This window comes from Cavia porcellus, unplaced genomic scaffold (genome assembly GCF_034190915.1).
Source record: "Cavia porcellus strain 051 isolate PalLab524CR breed Dunkin Hartley unplaced genomic scaffold, mCavPor4.1 scaffold_23, whole genome shotgun sequence".
NCBI lineage: Eukaryota > Metazoa > Chordata > Mammalia > Rodentia > Caviidae > Cavia > Cavia porcellus.
The window spans coordinates 46,357,783-46,378,912 of record NW_026947506.1 but is presented as its reverse complement, the minus strand read 5'-3'; the positions used below and the strand labels follow the sequence as shown (position 1 = coordinate 46,378,912).

Genomic DNA, 21,130 nt, shown 5'->3' with positions numbered 1-21,130 from the left:
GCTGTTCAGGGGAGGAAGGGAGCAAGAGGTTTCCCTCCAGGGAAGGCACAGCAATCCTGCAGTGGTTTTTCAAGTTCTTTCCTCATCTTCAAAAACCTCCTAGGAGAGACTACACAGCACTTTGGTAAAATGTGAGCCAGGGGCAGCCAGCCTTGCCTGCCCAGTGTCTGTCCCATCCAGGGTGCTGCCCAGGGGACCGGGCTTTTTGTTCCTGGGGCCCAGGCTGGGCCAGTGGGGAGGCAGCCACGCTTCCGCTGCCGTTTCACATGTGCACGTGGCGAAGGGCGCATGGCACATGGCACCACGATGCACGCCTGCTCGTATTTGTAAATTCAGCTCTTCTGCTGAGCAGCGTATGTGTTGTATGCCAGTACCATCCTATTTTTAGCTCTTTTGCCTCGGAGTCCCGCTGGCGTGCTACGGGACTGTGCGGCTCGCGCCTGGCTGTTTTGGAGCTGAGCTAGCTTGCCTACGTGACTCCCCCGCCGCGGGAGGGGGTTTCTGGGCGTTTGTCTTGAAATCTTTTGCCTCTTTTCAGCAGGGAGTCTTTATCATGGTGCATCTCTGGGTTATGGAGCCAGGATGGCTTTAGGGGATGAACTGGCTTGAGCTTGCTGGGTTAGGGGTTCCTGGCAGCCCTGCGGCAAGGGCCTTAGGACTGTTGGTCCTGTTTTGAGTCTAGGCTTGAAACACAGCTGGGCCTGGCCCTTTTATATTTTTGGGGTGATTCTGTTGGTTTCAGAGACTGTGTCCAGTGTGGGATCTTGCTGGGGGGATGTGGGCTATGCCCTATAGTTCTGGACTCACTCTGTGGGCATTTCGTGGGGTCTGTGAGTGGACAGGCACCAAGATAAGGATGCACTGGGGCTTGGGCCAGGCGGATGGGGCCTTCACGGCCAGGGTACCCCTGGCTTTACTGTGTACGTGGCGGGTGACATGTGTGTCATGGCTTCTTTCTGGAAAGTCCCGCAGAGTCTACTGTGTATGGAAGGTGAGGGGTCACGGGGGTGCTGGGAGAATGGGCGGATTCCTTAAGGATGAGCTTATGGTGGCGTGAGGAGGCGGGGTCAGGCTGGAGGTGGGCACTGGGAGTGACCTTCTAGACTGGATATATTCCCGTCCCTGGAGCCTCCGTTCTCGCCCTCCTTCCTGGCTGCTGCAGTTTGAGGATCTTCTCCTCTTCGCTGCGCCGAGCTGTTCCCACCGTGGACTGCCCGACCAGTGGTCAAAACTGTGAGCTAGTCAGCCTCCCTTCTCCCTGGTGGCATCAGGTAACTTCCTTGGCTCTCTCCTCCCGTGTCCCCATTCTGTTCGTGTCCCCATTCTGTTACTTTCAGCACGGGTGGGTGGTGGGGGCTGGGTTTGCTCGCGGGGCTTGGAGATGCCCCGAGGAGACTGAGAAGTGCGCCATTTTGTGTTCTTACTTTGTGGTGTTTGAGCTAGACCCCCCGGCATCTCATCGACGTTAGATAAGTGCTCGGCCCCTGAGCTAGGCTCCCCACACCAGATAAATCTGGGTTGTTAACTCGCTTTTAAACTGTGTACGGGTTTTGGTGATAAGCATTCTGAAGTTTTACAATATTTTATGGAGCCGAGTGTGGTGTTACGTGCCTGTAATCCCAGTGCGGAGGAAGCTGAGGCAGGAAGATTGCCTCATCTTCAAAGCCAACCTGAACTGCATAACGAGATCTTGTCTCAAAAGCCTTTCCGTCAATTGTATCCTGCCCACATAGGTCTTAACTCGTCTGCAGAACGGGCTCCTTGTATCTTCTTGGGAAGGCACAGCGGGGTCTGTGATCCCAGTCCAGTGTGGAGAATAGTTATCTAAAACGAAAGTTTCTCGACAGCCTATTAAAAAGGCTGGGACTTCACCCCGGCTTTCTGGCTGAGCAGGGTTGACGTCTTTGTGCGGAACCTTAGGAGTTGTTGAGTGTCTAAATAGTCTCTGTTATGACTCCAAACTTTTAGTGAGAGGAAGTGAGAGAGAAGGAAACGTTTATATGCGCTCAGGAATTTTTCTGGAAGATACCAGAGACACTAAACAGAGATCAAAAGGTGCTTTGTTTGTGAGCGACTCTGGCCGTGTTCTCTGCGGTCCTCTTTAGCCCGGGTTAGCATAATCTTTAGCGATATCTCGCGCCTTTATCTTTAGCGATTTCTCAGCATAATCGGCAGGGGAAACGGACCCTGGGCAAATAAGTGAGTCTCAGCTGGGCTGCAAGAGTACAGGGCAGCAGGGGACGGGCACTGGTCGGCTCCTTGGGTGTGGCCAGGCAGCCCAGCTCTGCCACAGGCTCCCAGGCTGCAGCGGGTTCCTGCTGCGGTTCTCTGTAGCCCGGGCTTTGTCACTCTGCCCTCCGTATCTCCTCGAGTCATCTGTCAAGTTTACTAACAACTTTTCTGAAAACAGATAGAAGTGGGTGACGGGACGATGGTGGCCAGTCCACCTTTGCTCTGGAGGAATGTGCTGTGCCCAAGCGTGGTCACAGAAGCAGCGCTTTCGAGCCTGTGCCCGCTGGAAGGTCCCCGGCTAAGGAACTAATATGGCTCCTTGGCGACAGAAATTCTGGAATAGTCAGAAGTGGCTCCTGCCCCCTGCGGTGACGGTCACCCCAGCCCCTCCCCAGGGTGCGCGCCCGCGGCACCGTGAGCCTGCACCATGCATGCGCACGCGCATCTGTGCTTCGCGTTCAGCTTCACTCCTAGTGTATTATAAAAAGGTCCCACCGGGCGGCGGCTTCCCAGAGTTTTTGATCCTTTTAAAGTGGGTGCCCTTAGGAAGAAGCTGTGCACCTAAAGCACGGCGCTGTACTTTAGCCAGCAGCATCGCCTTGGACTGCGCATCCCCCGCGGGCGTCCTTTACGCGGCAGCGCAGCGGTTTGTGGGCGGCAGATCGTGCGGCTGATAGGGGGAGCACAGAGAGGCAGGCTAGGTAGTAAATAGTGTTTATGTAGCAATCACCCTGTATTGGATCTCGCCTGTCTTTAAGTTCATTAGTCCTTTAATCCTCGGAAAAGCCCTGGAAGGGAGGTCCTGTTTCTCCGCTTGTTTTATTCCTGGGACTCTGAGGCTAGGTGAGTCTGATAATTTTCCCGCCAAGCTAGAATTGCGTCAGGGTAGATGAAACGCCCTGGGTCCGAAGCCAGAGTGGCCATGGGATTTGCCAGAGGCCGTGTGTATACCCTGGTGGGTATATAAGTTGGGGGCCCGGGTCTTCCCTGACACGGAGGGGCTTTGCTTCCAGTCCCTAATGAAGATAGAAATGGCCCTAATGAGAGCACAATTGGGTGACCTGGTCCAGCACCTGTGATTCAGGTGGCCCTGGGGTGCCCTGTGATGCAAACCCTGCAGCATATCTCCTTCAGGAGCACTGTGACACAGCAGGGCCCCAATGGGGTACACAGAACCCCCCAGTGAGACGGCTAACCCTGTCTTGCTGAGAAGCTGGGGTCCCGAAATGGATGTTACCCAGCTCCCTTCACAGCACCCCCTGGCGGTCAAGGGTCTGGTCACCAACTTTGAGTTGCCCAGCTCCCTCCATAGCCCCCCCTTGCGGACAAGGGTCTGGTCACCAACCCCCTTATCATCCACAGCCCAGGGTTTGCTGCCCTTGGCGCAGCCCATGTGCTTGTGCAAGTGGACATAGAGGACCCTGGGAAGCACGTAGGCTGTGGGCTGGGCTCCAGCCTGGATTCGCCTCCCTGCAGGGCTGCGTCTGTGTGCCAAGGATGCTGTCCGCCTCGGGCTAGGGTGGGGACATTAGGCATGAGCTGAGGCCTGGCCACTTGGCCCGGGAACCTCGGGGTTCTGTAGAAATCTGTTCCTGCTGTTAGTAGACTGGCAGCGGAAGCCGCGGCACGTGGCTCACTTTCTTGTTTTGTTCTTGGAAAATCCCAGCTTCCCAGTTGGACCCGAGGAGTTCAGTTATGTTCCTTTTGACTTTCCAGCTTTGGAGCTGATGCCAAGAGCATAGACACAGGCACACGGAGTGACAGCCCAGTGAGCATCAAGGTGCCCTGCGAAGCCTTGGTGACTGCCTTGGTAGCCAGGCCTCCGAGCCGACGGTGAGGGGTGAGTCTGTGCATGCACTTGCCTCTGCTGGGTCCTCAGGCCAGGGCTACGTGCACATGGCTGTGGACAGAGTCAGCAACCAGGCTTGCTTCTGGGCTTGCTGAGCTGTTTCCATCAGTCTCTGTTGCTTCTCTGGCTTTTTTTTTTTTTTTTTAGTCTGCTCTGGAATGGGGCAGAGCAGCGGGGAGTGGGGGGGTGGGGAGTGGAGGGTGGAGGGGCGGGGGGTGGAGGGGCGGGGGGTGGAGGGGTGGGGGGGCGGGGGGTGGAGGGGTGGGGGTGGGAGGGGGCACGGGCGGGGCCTGGGAGAACCCTGGCGCCCTCTAACTTGGGGTGGCAGTGCTACAGCATGAGTGCAGGTATGGTTGCTGCCCTGCATGCAGGGGGGAAGCGCCAGCTGAGGGTGAGCCCGCTGCCTTGATGCAGAGCATGGCAATTTCAGTCTGCACAGGTAATGAGGCTGCAGGGTATGGAGGTCTGGGGCTTTTCGGGAGGCCAATGGTGTACCCTGGGCAGAGGGCTGAGTCAGAAGAGCCTTCATCCCCAGGGGCATAGCTGTAAGAAAGCAGGTCAGTCGGGGCAGCCCCAGAGTGAGCCAGCTGTGCGCAGGAGAGTCCCCTTCTCACACAGACCCCTGTCACTGCTCAGGGGCTGGGGACGACCAGGGTAAGCTGGTCCTTGGTGCAGTTTCCTGCCAATTGCTGTGCACCGTGAGTGGTGCCTGCCTGCCTGTCATGCAGATGCTTGCAGAAGGAGGTGGGAGGACCCCGGGACGTGGCTGGGAGCGGTGCAGGTATCCCTGATCTAAGACCCTCCTGCCCCTTAGCACGGCCCCAGGTCTGTTCTCCACAGTGCAGATCACAGATCAAGATAGCTGTAAGTGAGGAACTGTTTGAGAAACAGACCTGCATAGGGGTGGAAAGTGGCCCCCGGCCCCTCCGGGCTCTGCCTCTGGAGCACCAGATCTCACCAGCAGCACCACGCTTCACTCATTCCTTATGGGAGGCGCTTTTCAAAAGGAGCAATGCTTGGGGCCTTCCTTTACGGGGCTGCTGGGCAGGATCGGGTGTGGAAAGGACAGCTTGTCTGTCTCTGGGGGCTTCCTGGTTTGGGCAGGACAGGATCCGGGTGGCGGGCGGCTTAAAGAGTTGGGCTGCTGGTGTAGCCAGAGACAGGTGCCTTACCTGTGCTCCAGTGAATGAACCGTGTCTGCGGCATCCACCGTCTACGGAAGGACTCCTTGGAGCTGAGTAAGCAGGGCTGCTGTGCGGGGCGGGCTTGGGTCTCCCAAGGCTCTGCCCACTTTGTGGGGGTCAGAGGAGGCTGCACTGTGACTCCCATCACCGTTGTTACCAGGTTAGCCAGCTTGATGAAGGGCAGAGGTCATTTCTCTGCCCAGTTGTGGTAATTCACAATTCCCTCCCATTTCCCTACACTTGAAACCAGAGAGTGTCCAAATCTAAACTAGCGATGGGACTTCCCCCTTTCTGTTTCTACAGCTGCCCACCGTAGGCTGTGAGGCCATGCACTGCAGACGGGTCTCTGGAACATCCTTCTCTCCTGCCCTGCCTTTCTTCATGTCCTCTCGTCTTTCCACTTCTTAGATAGCAAATGCCCTGATCCTTCTGTCTCTGAAACCTTCATTTTCTCCCTGCTGCCCGTGTCTGCTGCTCATGCCCTGTGAAAGCAGCCTCAAGTTCTTTTGGGGTACCTGCACTGCTGCGAGGTTCTCTTGTTGACTGGTTGTGTCTTGTCTGAGGTGCTTCCCCAGCCCCTCTCAGAACAAGGTCCCTGCACCTGTCCCCTGGTGACCCCTGATTGGCCAGTGCTTTCCTTGGTGAGGCAGGAGCTCTGTCTCGGACAGAACAGCTCCCTGTGTTGGTTCCAGATGTGTTGGAGTTTGAACACCAACCCACAGAATGTAAAGCACCACTGAGCCTGGAAATTATCTCAGGCTCCTGTGTGTAGCTTGGAGCTGTGGCCACCAGCTCTCTCTGACCTTGCAATGTTTGTAGTTCTTGCGGGAACATCTTTCTGGAGGCTGCTGAAGCCCTGGTCAGATGGTTATGATGTGAGTCATACTGGGGTGGCCCCTGGCTAATGTCCTCATCCAAGGTCTCCCTTGTGACTTCAGGTGTGTCCAGGCAGGCAGGATCCCCGCTTCCTCTTCCCAGAATGCGATTTTTTTTCTCCATCCGCAGAGCATGGGTCTGCGTGGAGTTCCTTTTGTTCCATGGACACTGGTGATGTCTGACTGGGGGACCTGGAGGCAACCATCTACTGCCTTGGTCCCATGACCCCAGAGGTCAGGGGAGGTGATGCCGGGCACCCCCCAGGTCCTCCCTGGGACAGTGGGTGTGGTGCGGCTCCCTGCTGCCCTCAGAGGCTGCCCCCTGCAGAGGCTCAGCTCACCCCAGTTCCCCCAGTGGAAGACGAGTCACACGCCAGCTCTGCTTGACCAGTAGCCTTGCCCTGGGGACCGACCATCGTGTATCCAAGAGGGGTTAGGCAAGCTCCCCACTTGGCCCCTAAACCTGTGGTGGAGCTTTGTTTTTCAGGTGTTGGGGGTGGATGGGCACTGACCCACAGTTCTAGCCACCACCACTCCTGGCCTCCTATTAATTCCCTGATGCTTTGACACAGGGCAGGCTTCTGGGGTCTTTCCCTGAGCCCACTGGCATGGAACCCCACCTGGGCTCCTGGGAACCTGGGCAGGGTGAGGTGATAGAGGAGCACTGCCATGTGGCACCTCATGTCCACAGTCCCTGGGCAGTCTGCTACCTGCTTGCTGCTTTGTGTATTTTGTGACGGTCTCCCTGGGTCACCAGGTCACTTGGGCTGGGCTCCAAGTCGGGCTCCTCCTGCCTCAGCCTCCAAGGGTGTTGGGATCTCAGGTTTGCACCACCTCTTCTGGCCTCTTGCCATTTCTCAGTCTTCTTTGTGCCTTGGTTTGTCCCAGGGATTTTAGTAGCAGGGGCTGGGTCCCCAAGGAATGACATCTCTCTGGTTCGGGCAGAGTTGGATGGCTCCACGTTGGTTTTGAAGTTTCCTGGTTGGGAGCTTTTCTTCCCGTGTGGCCTCCAAGCTCAGGAAGAGGGTTAGCAATGAGTCACCGGGTGCTGGGGAAGTTCAGCCAGGAGATGAAAATAATCATCAGAATTTTGTGTTCCTGCTAGAAACCAGGCACTTGTAAAGGGAAGGGCACAGTTTACAACACAGCTGAGAACTTGCCAGCTCCTGTTCCAAGTTGCCCATCTGTCTCTCTGCCATTCTCTGCAGATTCAAAACCCAAAACAAGCTGGGTGCAGTGGCGCACGCCTGCCATTGTAGCACTTGGGAAGCTGAGGCAGGAGCATCCCTGTGAGTTGAAAGCCAGCCTAGGCTACACAGAGTCTCTTTCTCAAAAACTCAAAACAAAAGAAAACCAAAAACAATGATCTCTTTCCAATTTTTTTTTTCCCTGTCCATAAGAATTGAGAAAAGACCCTCTCTGTCAGAGGATCTGGGGATTCGGTCACAGGCTGGTTGTCAGTGGTGACAGTGCCAGGCATATGTTTGTATCCAGAGTCCTGCAGGTCATGAAGCCACGGGTGTGGGGTGTAAGATAAGCTGCAGACCCCAAAGCCTAGGGCATCTGTTTGTGAAGCCTGTGATGTCACCACATGTGGCCTGGTCCCTATGGGGTCCACAGGCACAGGAGTGGTGAACAGGGGAGGATGTGAGGAGTCAGAGCACAGCTGTAGGGAGCTGGGGGTGTGACTGCTCTGGGCACAGAGCATGGGTGAGGACTATGTGGGGCCGAGGGACACAGCTGAGCTCACTGTGCCACCTGTGCAGGCTGCTGTCCTCCTGTGCCATGGAGTCACTCCCTGACTTTTGCCGGAGGCCTGTTGTATGTCTCCCTGGCCTCTTACCCGGGGGCCACCGAGCCAGCGGGAAGCCAGGGCTTGCTGGTTCTCACTGTTGGAGGTCACCTACTTGCTCCAGCGTGTGTGACTCCCAAGCCTAGGCTTGAATCACCTTGGCCAGGGTCATTCCTGCACATTGGGCAAAGCCATGAGAACCACATATGTGCCCAGCACAGGCCAGGAAGAGCTTTCAGGGTGCAAGCAAGGGTGTCCTTTCTGTGGTCTGGTTGCAATTATGGTTTCCACATTTCTGTGTCTTTCAGCTGATGAATTTTTCTATTTAAAATGGCACAAATGCTGCTGGGTATTATGGTGCTCCTAGCACCCTAGGAGACTGAGGTGGGGGGTCACAAGTTCCAGTCCAGCTTGGGCAATGCAGGGAGACTTTGTCTCTAAAAAGAAATGGGACACAGCTCAATACAAAGGCCGTGGCTTCAGTCCCCAGCCTACAGCAGCAGAGCATTCCTGATCTCAGAAAGCCCCGGTGCGCCTCAGCCAGGAAAGAGGCGCTGGAGATGAGCTAGGAGCTGGTGTAGTTTTGGTCCTGCTGGCCGTGAGTTGTCCTGTTTGAACAGAGTGCCTCTAAACAGAAACATGCAGAAGCTGAGGTGGCAGGCGGTTGGTTGGCAGACTTAGGACCCAAGGCTCCCAGACTCCCAGCCTTGAGTTTCCCATGGGCACTGTGACCCTAGGCTCAATGTCACTTCATGGTGACCTCCAAGACATTTTTGCCCGGCGAGTGGGCACCCACTGTTCTCACTCTTGGTCACTTTGGTCTTCTCTTTCTCCCCTTCTGTCCATCTCCTTTTCTCATCTCACCTGCTTTTCTCCCTCCTCCTCCGCTGCTCTCTCCCCGAGAGTCGTGCGTTGGCTGCGAGGATGGCACACATGGCCAGTGTGCAGTAGCTTGCATCTTGACGCCCGTGAGACTGTCACCCATCCGTCAGTGACAGTATCCCGCCCCTCATCTTCTCCTCTCCTGGGTCCTATCTTACTGCCCTCTTGTGGTCCGAGTTTTCTCGAGGCAGATTAGGGTGCTTTTTCCGCAGCACCATGTCCAGGAACGATGGCTTCTTCCGCCTGGGCTGTCGATTTGGGGCCCAGAGCCTCACTTTGCTTCTGTGCTCCCAGGGGGCGCAGCACCCCTCCGCCTGGCGATGGCTCTCCCGGCCCCCGTAGATGGCTCCTCCTTTTTGAACCCATACCTTTGCTGTCCCTTCTGACCCCTTGCTAGGCGCGATGTCCTCTTGCATGGATCGTGGTAGTGAGGTTGTGAGGGAGGCAGTGTCCTTGGTCGGTGAAGCGCTGGGCACACATGGGCCACCTCTGAGTGAACCCCGCCGAGTCTGGTGGACAGTGTGGGCCACAGCACCATGGTGCCCCAGTACCATGGCACCCCTTAGCTGTCTGGGAAGGGCTCCTCACGTGTCACGAGATGGTTAAAGATAATTCCTGGGCACGCTGTCCTCAAATGGCCCGGGCTGCGGTTCCGGAGGGCCCGTCCTCCTGGTCAGCAGGAGTTATTTTGGGACCAGAAGGCCTGCCTGTGGGGCCGGGTGATTCATTCTGCACGGTGTCTGCTGTCCCGGGCCTTCAGCTGTGGGGGCCAAGGTGCTCAGAGGGGACCCTGGATCCTATGTGGTGTGGGAACTTGACCCTTAGGCGCTGACGGTGGGCATGTGATGGATGGAGCAGGGTGACTCAAGTGGATGCTCACCTTCCCACCCCATCCACTCTGGCTTGTTTAGGACACTAGAAGGGCATGTGCGTGCCCTGGGACCTTAGACGACTTATCCCCAGGGCCACTCCTGCTGTGCTCTGGGAAGCGTCATCACAGGGCAGGACTATCATGGGTGGGAACAGCCAGCGGGCACCTGCTGGCAAGGTGGGGAGGGTGAGGCCAGGCTGCCCTCGCCTGCTCTTTCCCTAGCTTTGGAAGCTGGCCCAGCTGTTCAGTGGCCAATGTCCACCATCATCGTGTGACCCTCGTGGAAATCTATGGTGAGCTCAGTTCTGGTCTCAGGAAGTCAAACTCTTGAGGTAACAGGAGCTTGTTTTGGGGTACTTCCCCCTGAGGGCCTTGTGTCCCCTCCTGTGACCCCAAGCCTCCCAACCGTCCTTGGGAAGAAGGATTCCCTCTTCCCCGAGCACTGGGTCTCCTGGTGAAGGACTGCGGGTCTGTTGCATTCTGAGGTTTTCAGATTGCAGAGGGGAAACAGTGCCCTTTGGAAGATGATGGATCCTGCAGCTTTTGCAGAGTTCCTAGGAAACACTCCTAGAGGTTGTTCATAGCAGCTCTGGACTCAAGGAGTATCAGAGTGGTATGCCAGGCATAGACAAAAATCTACTATGTATCTTTTAAAAAATAAAACCGTTTGAAATTCTAATCCATAATTATACTTTAGAGAATTCCATAGTAAAAACCCAAATTTCACACAAGGACTCACAGGTAGGTAAACGTCGAGAGCATTAGTTTTAGGCACTGTAGCAGTCTCTGGATTGCAGATTCTAGAGCCACTCTGACCTCTGTGGGTGGGAAAGCATCTCACCTCGATGGTAGTTTAATTTAGCATAGAATTTCTGACTTTTGGGTGTATCTATTGGTCTGTGTCTTGGGTCCCTGTGGGTCAGGGCTGCCTCCCAGCTTTGTTAGGAAGAGCAAGCAAGAAAAGGATACATGGTTGCTGCTCCCTGGAACCCTTGGTAGCTGGGATTTTCATCCCAGGGCAGCGCTTGGTGTCCCTGCTCTCAGGCTGGAGGTGCAGACCTGGCTCAGGTACCAGGGTCCAGGGTCGTAGGAACAGTGGGTGTCCAGTTGGAATTTGGAGAGCAGAGCTCGGGTGCTGGTTATGTAGCTGTCGGACAGGAGTGACCCAGGTAAGGCACGACTTCTGTGTTGTGTCCTCTGGTGGGCTGAGTGAGCGTAGCAGGCAGTGTGAGCCTAGGGCTCGACTCACGCAGAGGCAGATGGTGGTGTGTGGCTGCCACAGGGTGGCGCTGTGCTCACCGAGCTGCTCCTTCCCGGTTCCCCTGTGACTCAGGGTCACTCCAGGATCGGAACATCAGCAGTTCCCTGCCAGGAAGCTGCCAGGCCATTTAGGTGGAAGGAGCTGATAGACGACTGAGGAGTGTATGCCAAGGAAATGTTCTTCAACCTGCTGAGAATAGAAAGCCAAAGGTTGGCCTGGTGTGGTGCTGTGCACTTGTGATCTCAGCACTTCGGGAGGCTGAGGCAGGAGCATTCCAAGCTGGGAGTCCAGTCTGGGGAATTTAGTGATTTAGAGAGACCTTCTCGCAAAATAAAAATGCAAAGAGCTAGCAATGGAGTTCAGTGAAAAAGCACTGGATTCAATCCCCAGTACTACTGGGGAGGAAGGACCCCAGGAACCAAAGATGATCTCATGCATGTGGTCAGCTGTAGATCCTCATGTCTGATACTGTGGGGTTCAAAGCAATGGAGCCCCTCTCTGTGGCAAGGCACTGAAATACAGCTGCTGATAACATGGTGGAAAAAGACCAAAATGGGTCAGGCCAGGCACCCTTTATATTTGCGAAGAAATGAAGATCTTTTAAAGGAATACAGCAGAGCAGGGGTAGTTTCCGCTGAGCGCCTGGCTCTTAGGATTCCAGCGGCATTCTGAGAAACTAGTTTTTTTTATGTTGAGACTTACATTTCCATTTGTATTTAAACCTCTACTTAGTTCCTCTTGTCACTTCCCAGACCTCTCCTGCATCTTTCTCCCAGTTTCCCCCCATGAACATCATGGAGACAGCGAGCATCCCCTAGAGCTTGGTGCAGCCCCAACCCTGCCCAGCAATTGCCCTCCCTGTGGCAGGGCCCAGTCCCGGCCCTTCCTCTCTACCCACCTGGTGAAGGCTGTGGTGTGGGTGTGAGTGTGTTTGCACACCCATGCCCATCTGCACACTTCGCTGGGGCCTGTGTAGCCAACATGGGACCATTGTCTGTCCTGAACAGATCAGAGTACCCGAGCCTAGAGGCTGACATTGCTTTGGGATAGAGGTTGGGCAAGGCTTGGTTTATCTTCAGTATTTCCTTCTTTGAGGGTTTAGTGTTGTTGATTCTGGTTCCGGTTAACAAGACTTAGGATTATGCTGAAGGTTCCAGAATTATTTTTTGGGTAATGTCTATCAAGTAATTCTTTGATGAAAAAATCATGCTTTTTTTTTTTTTTTTTGCAAGATTTTGTACGTTTCTCTTGGTTGTGCCGTAAAGAGATCTGTCTTCCATTATTGGTTTAGTAGTCAAGTTATGTCTGGCTCTCTCCTTGAGTTTTAGCTCCTTCCCTCCGGCTCACGGGGGCTTCTGACTTGGTGCTGGAGCCCTTTCCTCATGAGAGGTACGGGATCCTGGCGTGGGTCCCTCCGCTTCCTCTTTCTCCCTCCTGCCAGTCCTGCACACCTGTGTTGTCCTGGTTGCCCGGGCTATTACTGAACTAGGACGTGTCTTCATTTCTTCCTTGGACCAGCTCTTTAGGCCAGAGCTTGATTTTCATTCTCGAGTGGCTCTGTTTAGCTTTTCTTAAGCATATGTGTGATTACTTTCCAGCTGTGTGGTGGTGTGGAGCCCCTGCACCATGCCCAGTGGCCCCAGCGTCAGCGCGTGTGCTGTGGAGCACGATTTGCGACCCCAGCCCAGCAGGAAGAGGTGACTTTTGAGGCAAGGTCTCCTTAAGTTTCTCAGGCAGGATTTGAACTCATGATCCTCCCACCTTAGCTTCCCAGAGTGCTGGAATTATAGTCGAGTGCCAGTTTACTCCAGTATTTTTACAGTAATAATCTCACAGGTATTTGTAAGTGTTTGCAAATGCCAGTTTTTCATAACTAGCCATTAATCTGTCCTTACTACAAATAGTCTTAAGTGCTCTTTTTACCCAGTTTTTGCATCCCTTTGTTCTTGCAGGATAGAGTAGAGTCTCCAACAAGGAGAGGAAGTGTCTGCTTCTGCTGCAGGCCCAACAGTTCATGTGTGCTTTTCGTGTAAACTTCATATGGAAGCACGCCCCTCGCCTGGTACCTTCAGGCGCCCGTGTTTTGGTGTTTGCGCTTTGGAGAAGAAAGGCCGTGTGCTGGTTGTTCCCAGGCATGCTGTCGTCAGCTTCTGCCACGCACAGTGGTCTCCATTTGCCTTGGATGGTGCTTTGCCACCACGGCATTTATTTTGTCCATGTTTGTGCTCACTTCTGATACCCTCGCCGTTCTGTCTCTGTCTCTCCTTTGTGTAATTACTTTTAATAGACTTTCTATTTCAGCTTGACTTGGGCATTTTCTTGTAGGGCGTTAGAGTATTTTTGAGTAGCATCTCGAATAGGAGGTAATGGACCATTGACATTTTCTGCCATATATCATCCGTTCTGTTAGAAATTACTTTTGTTTCATTCCTTTCATTTGTAGTCTTTTTCCCTTCAGTGTTTGAACTATTAGCTTTGTTTTATGGCAGTTAGCATTTAGAATGCAAATGTTTGGTTGTTAGGTCTACATGTGACTATTTTAATGTATTGAGGGGATTACTCACATTTTTTTTTCCCTTTGGTGATGCTGGGGATTGAACCCAGGACCTCATGCAGGAAGGCAAGCACTCAGCCCAAGTTTTCTTAATATAAAGGGGAGTCCAGCTTTTATGGTAGGTGCAGGATTTTTGGTAGATCCTGCAGTGACTTATTTTGAGATTTGAAAGTTCTCTTTCCTGCATCAGTGAAACCTTGTAACCATCCTCCAGAACCTTCTTGACTTCCCCAGCCCCCTCGACCCAGAGTCCCATGTGTCTATACGACTTGTTTTTTGGAGTGGGGATAACCAGGGATTGAACTCACCACCTAGCATTTGCCAGGCAGGCGCTTATGCCTCTATGCATCGTCTTTCTAATTTCCCTTTTTAAATGAACTTTTCTTTTTTTATTTTTTTAAAATGTTAAGAGTTTTTTTTTTTTTTTTTTTTTTTTTGGTCTTTTTCCTTTTTATCGGTACGGGGGATCGAACTCACGACTGTCTGCTTGCAAGGCAGGCACTTATGCCACTGAGCTAAATCCCCAGCGAAATGAACTTTTCTTGTTCAGCTTCTGATTGTTGCACTGTCTTGTGTTACTGATTCCAAATCACAAGTTTCTGTCTCTGGGTTCTGCTTTGGGAAGAGCATGAGTCCCATTCTTGCAGATGATATTTGCAACCACTGATTTCAAGGTCACTTGTGCCCCTGGGCTTTTCCGGCCCCAGTGGGCAGCTTGGAGAGAAAGGGCAGGGTCTGCTCTGAGGGGCTCCTAGGCCTGGGTGCTGTGGCTGTAGTGGGGAGGACCTTGCAGGGAGGGGCCTGTGCTGGGCAGCAAAGCTGCTGACCTCAGGAATCCCTGAGTGAGAGTGACAGAGCCAGGGACAGGGTCTGTGTCCCTCTGGGTACATGGAGATGGCCAGTGACCAGAGACCTCTGCAGGGTCTCGCTTGGGAACTGCAGCAAGGCCCCCGGGAGTGGTTTGTGTATAAGCAGGCAAGCTGTGGGTTTTCTAGCTTTCTTTTTCTTTGCTGTTTTCTGTGAGGTTGAACCCAGGGCTTTCACACAGAGCTACATCCCCAGCCTTTTAAAAAACTTTTTCTTTTGAGATAGGTCCTTGCCAGGTTGTGCAGACCACAGCCTCCTGTTCAGTCTTCCAGAGTGCTGGGACCGTGGCCATGCCCCACTGCTCCGTGCTGAGTGGTTCTTTTCTTAGAAGGCCAGGCACAGAGCTGCTCGGGGGGAGAGTGAGACAGGCCTGGGGACTGTGGTTCTGAGCAGGATGGACTCAGGACTGGGTGGGCAGTGTCCCATGCTGTCCCCACATGTCAGCTGGGACTTGGGTCTGATGACAGTCCTCGAGCTTGGGGGCATCCACAGGGATGGGGCCAAATGGGGACCTCAGAGTGGCACGGGCAGCCCTGACACTGTCCCTGTCCTTGAACCCAGACCCCAGCCTAGCCGTTTGCAGGTGGTTCATTGCAAGGCTTAGCATGTGGTGGTGCTGTGTGGGTCAGGCGTTGGTCAGCAAAGTGGGATTTCAGTGGAGACTGGGGACGCTCTGTGGGCACTGAAGGTGGCTGGTCAGCTGAGCAGAGAGCCTGGTGTGGGACTTAGTGGAGGAGAGAGGTGGTGCAGTGCTGCCCCATGGGCCCTGCTGGTGCCCCTCCTCCCGCAGGAGGGTAAGCCCCCCAGCACAGCCCGCGCCCCACAGGGAGCAGTTCCCCTGTCCCAGAGAATGCCGCCTGCAGCCCTCTGGGTCTCAGAGTCCCTCAAGCAACGCCCAGCGGACTTTGCAGCAGAAGCGTCCCTCAGTTCGACATTTCTCAAGTTTATGACAATGGGAGAGCTGTAACTCAACGGGCACGAATTGCCCTGTGTGTGGAAAACTAAACATAGCAGCAGAACAGAGCCGCGTTCAAGTTCGGCTGCTGGACGGGGCAGGGTAAATATTGACATTGCGAAGCAAAATGTTGACTTTAGTATCCGCCGACTTTTGACTTTGCGTGAACTGTTTTCCTGAACTGCAGTCTAATGCAGGAATACAAACTTCATAAAGAAGATTATTGAAATTTTTATAAGGTCAGTGAAGAGCGGCAGACATCACACTTTTTGTAATGTATGCAGGTTTAATACTGCAGTATTAAAAGGACGTGGTAGACCAACAGAGCAAGGCAGCATTGTCCCTTTGGTCAAGGGAGGACAGTCAGGGGCTGCACGCTTTGTTGGTCATGCTGCAACTGCTTGGGAGGAACCCTCCTCACTGTGGAAGCAGCTGCCATGCACGGGTCTGCTGGTTTGGGAAGCTGTCGCTGGTGCTTGTGAGCACGGTGCGTGCGTGTCCCACCCATTCGTGTGTGTCCTTTGCAGAATGTTTGTTCAGGTCCCTTGCCAGTTTTCGAGTTGGTTTGTGGATGGCTTCGGTGCTGAGTTGTTAGAGTTCTTTATGTATTTTGGCTATTAACTGCTTACCGGATCAAGGGTTTTCCAATATTTAGTCCCACTCTGTGCACCATTCTTTCAGCCTCTTGATCGTGGCCTTCAATCCATGTCTTAGTTGCTTTCCTGTCACTAGAACACAAATACTTGACCCCCACAACCAAGGAGGAGAGGCTTATGTGGGTCCCAGTTGCAGTCCATGGTCAGCCGCCTCCCAGACAGAAGCAAGATGGCAGAGGGGTGCGGAGGAGGCAAAGGCATCCAACCCATGGCGGCCGGGACGCATGGAGAGACACACCCCGGTGACTGCCCCCGAACCCGTACCTGACAGCACTTTAGTGGGTTAATTTCATTGAAGAGTAAGCTGCCCTGTGATCCAGTTACTTTGCAAACACAGAGACTTCGGGGGACATTTTCAATCTAAAGCCATAACGGTGCCCCAAAGTTTTGAATTTTGGCATAGTGTCATTTATATTTTGCTTTTGTTGTCTCTGCCGTAGGTGTCCTGTCCTAAAAATCATTGTTTGTTCCGATGTCGTGAAGGTCTGTCTGTGTTCTCTGTAGGAGTCTCATCATTTTCAGTCTTATTGATAGGTGGTTCATCCATGTTAATTTAGTTATCAGGCACAGTTAGGATCAACTTGATTATTTCGCCTGCTGTTACCCAGGTTTTCTGGAGCCTCACATTTGCGGGAAGAGTGAGCTTTCCCTAGTGCCTAGTCTGGTGCCTGGGTGAAAGCTTTTGATTGGCACAAGGATTTCTACCTGGGCTTTCTCTTTGATGTTACAACCTCTCCCTGCCCTGTGCCTTGTAGCCGGTTTGGAACAGTGGCTCCTCCAATGTTGTTTTTTTTTCACAATTCACTATTTGGGATCTCTTGAGAGTCCATATATATTTCAGAATATTTTTCTATTTCTGTGAAAAATGCCAGTGGAATTCTACTAAGAGATTGCATTGACTTTGTAGATAGATCCTTTTAACAGAATTAAATCTTCTACCCATGAACGTGGGGCATGTTTTTATTTATGTCGTCTTTATATTCTTTTAGCAGCATTTTATAGTTGTCAGCATACCTCTTACATTAAATTTAGTCCTAAATATTTTACTATTCCTGATGCTGCTGTAAATGGAATTGTTTTATTAGATACTCGTTGGATTGCTCTTAATCTGTACACCCAGCTGGCTCTGTGTGTGTGTTGATATTTGTGTTCTACATCTTCACCGAATTTATCGGCTCCAATGGTTTTTTAGTATGGACTCTAGGATTTTCTGTGTATAAGATCTCCACTATGGACAGAACCAGCTTTCCAATTTGGGGGCATTTTACTTCTTTTTCTTGTCTACTTGCTTTGCCTTCGAAGGTCCAGGGATTTGGACTTATGTCCCACTGGTAGTGAGGCTGTCAGGGTAGAGACAAGGGCATCAGGTGTCCCCTGGGCACCTGAGCCTCCAGGTCTGAAGGCAGGGGCGGGAAAGGGCATGAGCTGGCCTCCTGACCCAGCTGGCCCCTGCTTGTTGTGGATGGAGTCCTTCATACAGTCCGATTCCTCCTTCCCTGGCAGCCTGGGCAGGTCCTTCCCTTCAATTCCTCTTGTCCTGTAGGAGCTTGATGAGCAAGCCTCAGTTTCCCCTTGTCAGCACCTCCTGCTGTCAGGGCCTCCCTCCTGCCCACTGGAGGAGTCCTCACTCTTGACACCTTCTGCACACTCAAGCCTTCCCTAGATTCGTGCGCTTGCTTGCATGTGCTTTTTCTGCTCGAGTCTGCAGTCTTGGGGACCACAATGAGAGTCTACCCGCTGGGTCTTGGCTGCAGTGAGGAATCTCTTTGCTCTCTACTCTGGTTTCCTGGTGGAGCCAGCAGTTGGGGAGCGGCTGGAGTGGAGGCACTGTGTTCCTGGCTGTCTCCCCCGGAGACACAAAGCAACCATCAGCAGCCTGCCAGACATGAGGTTCAGTCCCCTCTGCCAGCAGTCTCTAGGAAAGGCGTCCTTTCTGCTTTCTGCTGCCCGCTGAAGGGTCTTCTCTTTCTTCGAGACTGGGGTGGACAGGAAGGCATGGGCCACATCCTTGGGATGCTTAGCTCCAGATCCTTCCCCCACATGGCCAGTCCCAGTAAATTCAGAGGACCGAGTCTGGGAGGCTTCCCGAAAGTTCTGGTGGGGCTGTCGCCACCATCCGGGTACAAATCCTGGCGTAGGAAAGGTTGACCACTCGAAGTCTCCTCCTCCCTTCTCCGCATTGCACACCAGGTCGGGACTGGCATCCGGGCTGGCTGGGACTGGCCCGCTGTGCCCAAGGCTGTGGCCTGCGGGCCCCGGATGCCACGAGGCTCTTGCTGTCATCTGTCACACTTTGACAGAGCTCCTCCTTGGTGGCTTCTGAAGGCAACTGTGTTGCTCTCGTAAAAGCCCAGCAGCGAGACTTGGCAGCCTTCATCGCGAGTTCCTGGAAAATCAGATGACAGTTCCAGAATTTCTGAGAAAACGGGATGATTTACAGTAGGCTCCATTCTTGAGCAATCTGCAATTATAGCAATTAGAGAAATCTCCAGAGTTTTATAGAGAAAAATTCTTCTTAAAATCTTGAGCACACAAATGGTTTCTAATTCCAGCAGTGTTTCCTTGGATCGCATACGTGGCTCAGTCATGGAGTTACTGGGATGTGATTTTTTGCTTTGCTTTGTTTTGTTTAATTTTTTCCAAAATAGGGTCTCGATCTATAGCTCAGGCTGGTCTTTTTTTTTTTTTTTTTTGCTCAGGCTGGTCTTGAACTGGGGCTGGTCTCCCGAGGGCCAGCGCCACAGGCATGGCCCAGCAGCCTGTATTTTTTTTAGCAACTATTAATGCACCCATGCATGTTCCTTCTGCTTTCTGCTTTCACCATGGGAGCAAAGGTCTGGCAGTGGGAAGAGAACTCAGTTCCCAGGTGGGGTGTAGGCTGGCCCTTTCTAACCTGACTTCCTAGTTCTGCTATCTCAGAGGGATCCTGCAACTCACCTATACCTCAGTTTCCCCCTGGTAGGAAAAGGGCTCATACCATTGGGGTTGCTGTGGGGATAGCAGGAAATTCGTGGAAATTACCCTCTACAAGGGTTCCCACAGTTTAGGAATTTCATTCTTATGTGTCGCCTAGGTCTAGCTTGGGGCCCAGCCGACAGACATCTGTGGGGGCAGGTGACATGGAGCCGTTGGAAAAGGAGAAAATTGGAAACTACGGAGGATCAAGGGGTGGGCATGTCCCCCACAGCAACCTGAACACGGGGACCTGGGATGCGCAGAGGAGGTGGCCCCAGTGGGACCAGGTTGTCCCTCTGGAGAGGCGTAAGGGGTAGGGGCCCAGGGCAGGAGGGCCAGATGCTAGGAGGCAAGAGCCTGCTGTGTGGGAGCAGTGGCGTCTGGGGTTCTCTTCGCATACCTGAGCTCACTTTCCAGCTGCACCCCTAGGATGCCAGCACTCTGGGAGGCCGAGGCAGGAGGAGCAGAAGTTCTAGCTTAACCTCAGTAACATAGAAACTTAGCAAGACCCTGTCTCCAATGAAAAAACAAAAAGTAAAGGGTTGGGGCCGTGGCTCAGTGTGAAGGTGCTTGGTTTACTCCCCTGTACCTCACCCTCAAGTCTAGAATGCCTGTAAATCACAGCAGCATTTCCTCTGTCAGAACACAGAAGGGGTTCTTCAGACACTGTCATGGGGGGCATGCAACTATGCCATGCCAGTGAAACCTGAGTGCAAGTTTTACCTGTGAGAATATTTTTGTTACTGACTTTCTGAAAGGAATCTTTCTATATTCCCCTGCTGATCTCTGAGTTGGGCACAGCCACAGCCCTGTTAGACATGAAGTGTCCCAGCCACTCACTGCCATCTTCTCCCCATATTGTGGCCACATCCTTCCGTCCGGGCACTGGACGTCCCCTCCAGCTCCAGGGTACTGAGGTGCAGCTTTCGTCTCTGTCTTGGTGCTGTGCCCCTGAATCTTCCTGCGGAGCACAGGGCTTGGTTTTGCCCATGACGTTTTGTTGGAGCTCAGTGGTCTCAGTCGACCCACTGTGGTCTTCGGCCCTTGATGGGGAAGGTCAGCCGACCCCGTGTTGGGACATGGCGCCCTCTGCATGGTCAGGGCCAGGTCGGCCCGAGTCCTCAGCCTGCTCCTCCTTGTTGTTCCCATGGCACTGTCTGTTGATTCTCCTGGGGCCCGAGTTCTGGCCCCGCTTGGCCAGCATGCTGGGCTCACAGCCTTGGTTTGGGGTCCGTGGCCATGCTCTGTCCCTCTTCCAGTGATTTTCTTCTCTTAGTGGCGGTGATTCTACGGCTTTTCCTTCTCGTTGTCCTTAGCGCTTAGAAGAAGGGCACTGTTGTGCTCAACTCCATTTGCAAAAACTTCCTAGGTAGCTGCGGCCGCAGCTTTCAGGCTTAGCGTGGAGGTGGGAGGGTGTGGAAACCTCCCTCACTTTCGCTTTTACTCGACTGTCCCCGCTGGCAGGAAGCGTGTGGAGCCTGGTTTCACAGATCAGAGGAGATTGGCAGCCGCAGCACTGCAGACCAAGCGTGAACGTCCCGCGGGCGACTCGCACGGGCACTCACACACACAGGCACACTCACGCGGGTGGCACTGCTGCTCTATATCCCAGCCAGAGGCCCTGGGGGGGGGGGTTGTCTCTCCACTTCTGTTTATAGCGTCATCCTGGAGAGAGTTGGGGGTCACTTGTGTGAGGCCCTGGGCTATGCACTTAGCAAGTAAAAGACCCTCGTTACCTGGGAGCCCCTGTTCTGGTGGGTATTAGCATGAGCTCTCCATCTGATTTTTTTTTTTTTTTGAAGCAGTGTAGAATTATTTTTTGAGACTTTTAAAGTGATTTTTAAGATCTCTATGTAAAATTGAGATTCCAGTCTTTTCAAGCCTTGGAAATCTTGGTGAAATATTCACTTGAAAAGATAAATGGGCTTGTAATCCCAGCACTGTGGGAGGCTGAGGCAAGAGAGTCACCAATTCAAGCCCAACCTGGCAGTTTAGTGAGATCCTATCTCAAAAAGGGCCAAGGATGTAGCTTGGTGCAAAGCCCCTGGGCTCAGTCCCCAGTAATGCAAGGGGTGAAATAAAAAAGAAAATAAAAAAATAAAGGGGGCCAGAGATTTAGCTCAGCAGCACAGGGCCTGCCTGACAAGCACAGGGTCATGAATTCAATCCCCATTACAGGAAAGAAAAGTAAAAAGCA

At 53.2% G+C, this 21,130-nt stretch overlaps 1 protein-coding gene across 7 annotated transcripts in view; it reads left to right on the top strand.

Annotated features, from left to right (window-relative positions):
* The window catches only part of Grb10 (growth factor receptor bound protein 10), a 106,499-nt gene that overhangs the window by 20,283 nt on the left and 65,086 nt on the right, over positions 1-21,130 (top strand). For 4 of the 7 annotated variants that reach the window (XM_013145407.2, XM_063234361.1, XM_013145405.3 and 1 more), the window contains exon 2: positions 3,949-4,072. The gene's annotated coding sequence lies outside the window, so the exon portion shown is untranslated. The remainder of the gene's footprint in view (positions 1-3,948; positions 4,073-21,130) is intronic. The other 3 variants (XM_063234362.1, XM_063234363.1, XM_023562228.2) reach the window with 1 other exon arrangement.